This window comes from Symsagittifera roscoffensis, chromosome 6 (assembly GCF_963678635.1).
Source record: "Symsagittifera roscoffensis chromosome 6, txSymRosc1.1, whole genome shotgun sequence".
NCBI classification, from domain to species: Eukaryota; Metazoa; Xenacoelomorpha; order Acoela; family Convolutidae; genus Symsagittifera; species Symsagittifera roscoffensis.
The window spans coordinates 57,668,881-57,679,978 of record NC_087067.1 but is presented as its reverse complement, the minus strand read 5'-3'; positions in this window follow the sequence as shown (position 1 = coordinate 57,679,978).

Below are 11,098 nucleotides of genomic sequence, written 5' to 3'. Positions count from 1 at the left end.
ATCTAACAAACATGTATGCAACATAGCAACTAACTCTTAGTTCTCGCCTACAAAAATGAAACGTGACAAAATTGATGTTTTTTCTGTCTCCTGAATGCATTTTGCACAAAAATAAATCCGTAGCAAAACAACTACAACATCACTAGCTGAACATTGTATCTCAGATTTGGTATGTTCATTTCGGAAAAACTGAGCAAATAGGACAAAATGACAAATTAGATACTTCAAGTCCATAGAATTTTCCGTACCAAAATTAACGAGAAGTTGCTTGAGCAGGGGAGATTCACCAACCCGTTTTGACAAACTCGCTTGAACCTTTGATCTCGGAATCGGCAGCGTCAATTAAGAAAACGATAGGTCCAAAAAACTAAGTCAAAATGAAAAAATTGTTTTTTTTTACCCAGACCACAACGTTTTGTCTACAAAAATTATGGATAAAACACTCCTGCAGGTAGGATTCGCTTAACCTGCTCTTTGAACCGTTGGGCATAACTAGCAGAAGGTTTTCCGAGAAGAGGAAAAGCTCCAAAAATGGTCAAATTTTAACTTTTCCAGATCAATACAATTAAGGACCCAAAATATAGATATGCGCTAATCATGCAGAGATAATTGCCACAACCTGATTTAACCCTTAATTTCAATTCAACCCTTAATCTCAGAGTTGACAAGTTAGATTTTGAGAAAATGGAAAAAATTTCCAAAAACGTTCAAAAACCCAATTCCATAGCAAACAATATACCATATTGAGAGAGTAGCCGCTTATGCAAAAACGATTATCACAACCACATACTTCCATTGAATCCTTCACCTCAGAGTTGGCAGGGTCTTTGGAGAAAAAATCCAAGCCACCGACAAAATTTCAAAAATTGGACTTTTACTTAGGCTTTCTTTGATCAAATTAAGGATGAACCATTTATTCAGGCATTTCCTACAATTTACCTTGGGAATGAATCCTTCGTCTGCGATATCACAGCGAGAAAAGTAAACTATTTGTTTTTGGGGGAAGTAAACAAAAGTTTCCAAAAAAGATCTTTTTTCAAACATGAACCTAGAGAAAACAATATATCAGCTTCCCTGCCAAAATCCAGGAGCATCACTTTAAACATGGAAAATTCCTGCAAACTGTTCTTTCGATTGTATCATTGATCATTCAGCGAATTTGACAATAATTGTAGATAATGTTGATACGCAAACAAACGAAGCCACATTCATCAACTCGATACGCGGAAAAAAAGCTCAGATATCTGATTTACACTACGTTATTCTTAAAGCCATCGGTTTAACTACTTCATTAGTGAATAACCCACATGTCGAACAACAACAGGGTTCCTGGCTTCCCTACTCTTTCTGAGAAGCTGAAACTGACAAAACTGTACAGGAAAGGTGAGGCATCCTATGGTTCAGTTCATAATTTAGCTCGGTTAAGTAAATTACCAATAAGAAAGGTTAGGTTGTTTTTGGAAGGAAAAAGTACTTATACCCAGTTTAAACAAGTGAAAAGAAAACATCCTCGTCTTCCGGTTCAATGCAGATATAAAAACGAAATTTGGTGTATGGAACTAGCTCAAGTAGATAAACTTGCTGAATTCAACTCCGGTGTAAAATATCTGATGATAAAAAATGCGAAACAAAAACGCTGAGAGTGCAGAAGCTTGCTTTATTAGTCTATGTTCTCAGAAAAATGACCTTACTTTTCCGAAAAAACTATGGATTGATAGTGGTAAAGAGTTTTTAGCAGATTTGAAAAACTTTTGCGAAGATGCTGGAATAACAGTATATCACATTCATACAGAGAAAAAGGCTCTTTAGCGGAAAGATATATTCAATCCCTCAAAAATATCATGTATAGATATATGGAAGATAGGGATACTTTACAGTACGTTCCAACTATCCCAAACTTTGTCAAAACCATCAACTCTAGATTAAACACGACTACCGGACTGGCTCCGGAAAAAGTGGAAAACAAACACTTTTTACAAGTTCTCTACAATGGGAAAATCAAAAAGCTTAAAATACAGAAACCTAAATTTGAATTGGGTGACAAAGTAAGACTAGCATATGATGATTTTTCTTTCCGCAAAGGGTACAAGCCTCAGTTTACCGACAGAATTTACACGGTGGAAAAACTAAGTACAGATCGTCCAATCGTAACATTTAAAATAAAGGACTCGGAGAACAAAATTCTGGACGGTCGTTATTACGAACAAGAGTTGCAAAAAGTAAACATTCGACAATGAGTAGTTATATCGTAGAGTTGGTCTCTTCAGCCTCGTTCAACGTGTATCCCGATAATTCGCTAGCGTCGTTTACAAACTTTTTACCGGATCAACTTGAATTTGAAGGGGAATGGGAAGTGGCCTTATTAAAAATTTCTTATCCAGCCGTGTATAACAACGCGAGCAATGGAACGTTTTGGTACAGAAACGCAGATGATTGGTCCAAAAGTAAAGTATTTGGGAAACCTTTTGATTACGGAAAAATTGAAGAATTCCATATAGAACCTGGATTCTATTCATCTGTGGACGAAATTTTGATTTCCATGAATTCTGTTTTGAAAAAGGTAACAAAAATCAATCAAAATAATTTGAAATGGGAACTAAACCCAATTTCCCGCAAATTACAAATCAAGTTACCAAATCGATCATGCGGAATTTATTTTGGAAGCAGCGATCTACGGACAACCACGGGTTTTGATTCAGACTTCTATGATTATCCTGAATCTCAAAATGCTCCTTATCAAATTGACATACAAAGAATTCACTCAGTTTTGGTTTACACGGACATTGTCGAATACTCTGTGCTCGGAGACACTAAAGTTCCAATACTGAGATATTTTCCGTTCGAACAGAAGATTTCAAGAGAAAGTTTATCTGTTACTAAAACGACTAATTGCTACAGCTTTGATAATTTGCAATTCCGAAAACTTTTACGTAACTCATTTCACTCAATTAAAATTGAGCTTCGCGCACCCACAGGAGAATTAATACCATCTCGAATGGATGCACCAGGGTTACCCTACTATTTCGGAAACAGTAATTCAAATTCATTTATTTCTTTTTCTTTCACAAAAAAATGGATGCACGGACTTCATTACCATATTTAAAGGAGTATCACGACAGAGAGGTCGTGGATTGGGAGCGTTGGCTGGGACAGTGGTTCGTACCGCTTTCCCAATTTTGAAAAATTATTTTGTTCCTGCTGCTAAAATAATTGGAAGAGATTTATTTGAAACGGGAGCATCAGAAGTGGGGAATAACTTATCAGGAAAAACTAACATAAAAAAACGCGTTAAAACGGACAGCGAGGGAAACAATTAGAAAACAAATAGGAGGTGGGAAAAAATTTAAAAAGAAAAAACGAAAACCAGTTAAAAAAAAGAAAAAGATTGAAAACAGTCGGACTGATTTTTTCAGAAACATTAAAGAATAAAATGCCATCCTTCCTTGAAAGTGCATCTCATTCCTCCTTGGAACTCTTTGACAAAATTTCGCTTATGGAACATGTTCAATGGTCCAACATTCAACAAATTTTTCCTATCAACTCACTGAAAGAAGCTAGTATCGAATTCCAGCTGGAAACAGATCGAAATTTGTTCCTGGATCTGCAAGAAATTGCTCTAAGTCTCAAATTTTCCGCTCTTAAGGGGAACCGGAAGCTAGAAGATACCGATGATGTCTACCTAGTTAACAACTTTTTACACTCGCTTTTCTCAAATGTTGAAGTATTTTTGAATAATGAGCAAGTGCATACCTCAAACGGTCTTTATCCTCACAAAGCATTCCTATCAAACGAGTTATCAGGCACAAAAGGAAGAAAAGAAGCTATAACTATTGGGCAAGGTTACACATATGAAGCAAACCCTAATGATAAAACTGCGCAAGTTTTTATTGATCGAAAAACGGAAACTCTTAGAGACGAAATTGAAGTGTACGGTCCACTTGCAGGTGATTTATTCACCTGTGGTAAATTACTTCTACCAAATGTTAATGTTCGAATAAGACTCATTCGATCACGACCTCAATTTTATCTTTTCACAGATAGTACTGAAGAAATCCAAGTAAAAATTACAGCCGCATCTCTTTTCAGCAGACAGGTAGCTATCGATGAACACAAACTCCTGGAAATGAAGTCCAATATACGAAAACAACCAGCTGCTTACAACTACATAGAATCTGTCCCAAAAACATATATTATTCCCAAAGGGCAAAACCAATTCATTCAAGAGAACATTTTCAAAAATGGACCCATTCGATCCCTGGCAATAGCAATGCAAATTAATGGATCTTTTACTGGACAGAAGAAAGAGAACCCTTTCAACTATCGGAAATTTGGTCTTCGAGAGGGTAAAATTGTTCGCGGAAATCAGACTGTAATCGAAATGAAGTGTGAAGACAACTTGAGACCATTTGTTGAAACCATGAAAGCGTTGAAATTCACGGATGATGGACCCGGAATTAATCTGAATCACTATGAAAATCTTTATGTTTTAGCTTTTGATCTAACTTCTATGCAAGAATCAAATGTTCATTTGTATTATCCTGATGTTGTAGCAGCTAGCTTAAGACTTGAATTGTATTTCAGTAAACCGTTGACGGAAACCATCGAAGTTTTTGTGCTGGGAGAAAAACTTGTTACAACTTTGATACATGAAACTGGTACTGTCACAAAGCATGGATAATGAACAACTTCGAAAAATATTTTTTTTCTATAGGATCTCTTCGCTACCGGTTTCTAGGATGCTACTCTGTCAATTTCAGCCCAAAAACTATACCAAGAAATTCCTTTTGTATTATTAATTCAGATAGTGCTACAAGTCTTGGGACACATTGGATACTTATTGCGAGAAAAGGTGATCAATTTTATTTTGGAGATTCTTTAGGAAAAAATGTTGACCAAAAATTGTTGATACAAAAATATTCAATTCAATGAACCTTTAACACATCTGATAGATAAAAACATTCAGAAAATGGAATTATGAGGACTCTATTGTTTTTATTTTGCCTATACTCTATACTCAAATTGTAAAAGTTTTGTTGTTGATGATTATTATATTATGCGTTTTTTTTTCACAGTACTTGTAATTAACTCTTTTTCACAACTATATTTCACAAACAGGTAATACGAAAGTTTTTTTTTTTGAGTCTGAGCAACCTCAAAAATTAAGCTTCCTTTTCACTTTCTTTGCTTGACTGTGAATATCCACCTTTTCTCCATTCGATAACAGAAGATGCGATCTGTCCAACGTCTCATTCGGGGTGTCCGTTTCCTTTTGAAATAAAGAGTCGAACTTTCTCTTTCTATTTATATGCGGAAAAGTGAGTAGAATAGGGGACATAGCATTCGGAGATGGAGTTTTTTTCTTTATTTTCTTTATCACTTGTCTCTTTCCCGCTTTCTCTGGGAATCACTCTATCCCAGTCATTTTCTAAATTCCAAATCAACTCAAACTCCTCCTGAGCCATTACAAGTCCTAACTGGTTTTCCGTCATCGGTTGCTTACACACATCATAATCACAAAAATGATGACGCACACTCTAAATGCAGGATTCAACTGAAAAGAGTAGAAAACAATGCCAGTAATTTTTCTAAGTGTTTTTTCGTAATTTTCCGTAAGAGCACGGGTCTGAATCCAAAAAAGTCAATTTTCTCGAAGACTACTGGGAATTAAGCAATTTTTATGAAGAAAAAGTGCAGTACTTTGACTGCGAAGCAGTGAAAGCCGGGATTTTTGCGTAGAATAAAAATAAGTAAAAAAAAATGGGGGAAAAATTTCAAAAAAAAACTCGCAAGGGTCTATATACAATATATAAGTACTTAATTGTGAAATAAAAGTGACATCGGTTTTTTTTTTGCTCAAAGAACATTTTTTGAATTATTATTAATATTTCTTTTTGCGAGAGTGATAAACATCTTATCTGTTGGCTATATTTAACTTAGAAGTGTAGAACACATTGACAGTAATTTTTCTAAGTAATTTTTCGTAATTTTCCGTAAGAACACGGGTCTGAATCCAAAAAAGTCGATTTTCTCGAAAACTACTGGGAATTAAGCAATTTTTATGAAGAAAAAGTGCTCTACTTTCACAGCGAAGCAGTGAAAGCCGGAATTTTTGAGTAGAAGAAAAATGAATTTAAAAAATTTGGGAAAAAATTTTGATAAAAAAAACAAAACACGCAAGGTCACTGAAAAGTTGAGAGACAGATGAACAAGCAAAAGGATTTGAAGTTTGAGTGAGATATTGGAGGCAGGATTGACTGTTAAATTAAGCTGTGTAAGGTGGTAAAGAAATTGTGAGCAAGATAATGAAATAAGAATCTAATGCAAAACATTTATCAAGCAATTTTAAGAAAAGACCAATAGGGACTTCTTTTTTTAGGAAAAGCAGATTGTGGAAATCTTTAGATAGTACAACTTAAAGGAAACCTCTTTTGGAGAACCGAATGGGAAAAAAATTATAATTGCTCGAAATGATTCAATTGATCTAACTTATGGAATAGATTGTCAAATTTTCAATTATTTTATCGAAGCAGATTCGGAAATTTGAGAACTCAAAAAACTCAAGTGATTTGTTTTGGAGACAAGTTAGGATGCCAACTTTAATTAAATATTGCAAATTAGGATGCAAATTCTAATTAAATATTGCTAGGCAAAGACTCGATGAGAAACGTTCAGGAAAAAAATATTGGAGTTTTTGATTGATCATATGTTAGAGATTGAGAGATAGATAAATCAACAAGAGTAGCTGAAGAAATGGAACTGAAATATAATCAAATCAGATCAAACTCAAGCAAGAAGTGATTGTGAGAGATTTAACTTTTTTGTTTCTAAGTTTTGAGACCGAAATTGTTAGGAACTACGAGAAAAGCAACAATGAGATATAATAAAACTGAACCTATACTGTGATGTAGATTGATCAAGAAAAACTTCTATTGTTTCATTCAATTGAATTTCTTTCATTGGCTAAATAAAAGTTTAGGAAAACAATGAAGCTGAAAATTTTTAATTTCAATAGTTTATAGAAAGATGTTTAATCAAGGATAATTAACTTTCAGGGGGCTTAGGGAAGTATTTTAGATTGAAAACTATTAATCCAGAAAAATATATAAAGTTAATTCAGTTCAATTCCCGATAAGCTGATAATCTTCAGTGAGATTCGAATCAAATACAAAAAATAACTTCAAGTGAAAAAAATTAATCTGATAAGAGTTTGTTTCCCTCAGCGATGTCACAGAGTTATCCACTTAATTAACAATTGGACAAAATTCCCCCAATGATTCCGGTCATATACCCCAAAAATTAACGCAGGTGAAAACATTAATCTGATCAGATCTTTATTACGACCTCTGAGAAAAAAAAGATTAGGCTAATTGAGTAACATAGTCACGCAACCTTGACAAGTTGACCTCTCTCCGAAAACAGGCTTGACCTCTTGTTGCGCTATACTACTATTGTCATTGGAAATGATTAACTTCAGTATCAGCAAAGCCTAGCAACGTAAAGAATTAAAAATCGGGTTTTAAATCATCTTAAACAGATAACTTCTAAAGCCTGTCAATAACAGCGACTTTAGATGGAACAAAGTCAAATAACGACCCAAAAATAACATTTAAGATCGAACAAACTGCAGTCGAAAATTCAACTTGAACAAAAAGTGTCCAGAAAGAAACTCTTCGCGAGATTATTGCAACATAGGAAACAAAATCATAAAGGGCCATTGCGCATACTTCAACCTTTTCCAGAAATATCAGTTGCTAAGAGCAGGCGCATTAAATAAAACTGGATAACAAAAAAACAAACAAACCTACTAAAACTTTTCATTTTGATCGCTCGAGTCAGATTTGAAAGGGCTTCACTGCGATATAACATGGCCAACAGAAGGTTCGACAAGTGCAAAACAGGAAACCGAAAAAAAACTTTGTCTCGGTGAATTACTTTCAATTAGAAAAAAAAACACTTTGATTGAACAACCGAAGCGTTAGCAAAAAACTGCTTGCAAAGCGCACCAAATAAAAAAAATGAATTGGAAAAAGGAAAATGAGCCGACAGAAATTAGGACGAAATTACAAAACCGTTGTTTTCAATAAATATACTTGAAAACTTAATTGCTACCTAAAATGATCTAAAGGGCATTTTTATTTGAATTTGAGCATGTCAACTTTTACCATGTCAGAAGTATTTGCAGTTAGTGATATACGTGCATGTAAGAATTACGTGCAGCAAACTATGTAAGAAAAGTTCTTTACTGGAAAAAGTACATGCCGATTACAAGTCACTTGAAAATGAAACAGTTTCAATTAAAATAAAAACCATTTTTTGGAAATTATATTGCTAAAAAGAAACGTAACAAATCATAACAAATTCATTTGAAAAAAAAAACTGAAAAATGAGCCGACAGAAACTTGGACGAAAGCTACGAATCCGAAATAAGTTTATTTGAAAAAATATTTAGTACTACGAACTACGAAGTACATTTATTTAAACATCATTAACAAGTTTTCATTCGAGATTTTAATAAAATTCATACCTTCAGTTTGGCTTTGTTCAGCCATGGCCATCATGATATTCTGCAGACATGCCATGTATGACTCTAGAGCCCTCCAGCTTGAAGTGTCATGCAACACCATGTCACTGCTTCCTCCTCCCGCTGGACTCAAACGACCACTTTGATCATTTAAACTATCATTGTCACTTCGGTCACTATTGTCTGTGTCCATTCTCTCGTCCGATGAGTCGCATTGTCGAACTATGAAGACCTAAGGCACTCATGAAAACATACAATGATTATTCAAATATCTTTTTAAATTAACCGTAAAAATCGAATGCTCAGTTTCAATTTCTCCGCTGCTAGATCTCGGAAGAAGCTGTAGCAATCGAAGCCACACGCTCTCACAAGAGCCCCAGCACAACAAGCAGCCGCTTTTCTCACTCTACTCTTAGCGCAGTCCAAGTTCTTCACAATAACATCGTTCCACGAGGTCAACTTGTCACTTGCCAGACATTTCTGACCTCTTATATGCGGCAAAAAATACAAAACGCTTCAAGACAGCCAAGCTGGGCTGCCCAATAAAAATTCGCAGAGATAAGTTGCAAAAACCTGGCTAGAAGGAGTGATTTTACTAGCTTCATTGTTATCGTTGGTTAAATCCGCCTTTATTCTCTCCAACGCACGATCGCGGACAAGTTTCTGTCGGTCTACTATATCTTTCACAACATTAATCTCCAACTGAAGAAAAAATTTATACTGATTTGAAATTATTTTATATATTTGAATATATATCTCGAAAAGCATCTCTCAATTATTCTACATGTTTATTTGTATCTAACAAACATGTATGCAACATAGCAACTAACTCTTAGTTCTCGCCTACAAAAATGAAACGTGACAAAATTGATGTTTTTTTTCTGTCTCCTGAATGCATTTTGCACAAAAATAAATCCGTAGCAAAACAACTACAACATCACTAGCTGAACCCTGTATCTCAGATTTGGTATGTTCATTTCGGAAAAACTGAGCAAATAGGACAAAATGACGAAATTAGATACTTCAAGTCCATAGAATTTTCCGTACCAAAATTAACGAGAAGTTGCTTGAGCAGGGAGATTCACCAACCCGTTTTGACAAACTCGCTTGAACCTTTGATCTCGGAATCGGCAGCGTCAATTAAGAAAACGATAGGTTCAAAAAACTAAGTCAAAATGAAAAAATTGTTTTTTTTTACCCAGACCACAACGTTTTGTCTACAAAAATTATGGATAAAACACTCCTGCAGATACCATGTATACTATGGATACCATGTTCGATCTTATGGATACCATGTCCTATGGATACCATGGATACCATGTCTTATGGATACCAGATCCTATGGATAACCATGTCAGAAGTATTTGCAGTTAGTGATATACGTGCATGTAAGAATTACGTGCAGCAAACTATGTAAGAAAAGTTCTTTACTGGAAGAAAGTACATGCCGATTACAAGTCACTTGAAAATGAAACAGTTTCAATTAAAATAAAAACCATTTTTTGGAAATTATATTGCTAAAAAGAAACGTAACAAATCATAACAAATTCATTTGAAAAAAAAAACTGAAAAATGAGCCGACAGAAACTTGGACGAAAGCTACGAATCCGAAATAAGTTTATTTGAAAAAATATTTAGTACTACGAACTACGAAGTACATTTATTTAAACATCATTAACAAGTTTTCATTCGAGATTTTAATAAAATTCATACCTTCAGTTTGGCTTTGTTCAGCCATGGCCATCATGATATTCTGCAGACATGCCATGTATGACTCTAGAGCCCTCCAGCTTGAAGTGTCATGCAACACCATGTCACTGCTTCCTCCTCCCGCTGGACTCAAACGACCACTTTGATCATTTAAACTATCATTGTCACTTCGGTCACTATTGTCTGTGTCCATTCTCTCGTCCGATGAGTCGCATTGTCGAACTATGAAGACCTAAGGCACTCATGAAAACATACAATGATTATTCAAATATCTTTTTAAATTAACCGTAAAAATCGAATGCTCAGTTTCAATTTCTCCAGCTGCTAGATCTCGGAAGAAGCTGTAGCAATCGAAGCCACACGCTCTCACAAGAGCCCCAGCACAACAAGCAGCCGCTTTTCTCACTCTACTCTTAGCGCAGTCCAAGTTCTTCACAATAACATCGTTCCACGAGGTCAACTTGTCACTTGCTAGACATTTCTGACCTCTTATATGCGGCAAAAGAATACAAAACGCTTCAAGACAGCCAAGCTGGGCTGCCCAATAAAAATTCGCAGAGATAAGTTGCAAAAACCTGGCTAGAAGGAGTGATTTACTAGCTTCATTGTTATCGTTGGTTAAATCCGCCTTTATTCTCTCCAACGCACGATCGCGGACAAGTTTCTGTCGGTCTACTATATCTTTCACAACATTAATCTCCAACTGAAGAAAAAAATTTATACTGATTTGAAATTATTTTATATATTTGAATATATATCTCGAAAAGCATCTCTCAATTATTCTACATGTTTATTTGTATCTAACAAACATGTATGCAACATAGCAACTAACTCTTAGTTTCTCGCCTACAAAAATGAAACGTGACA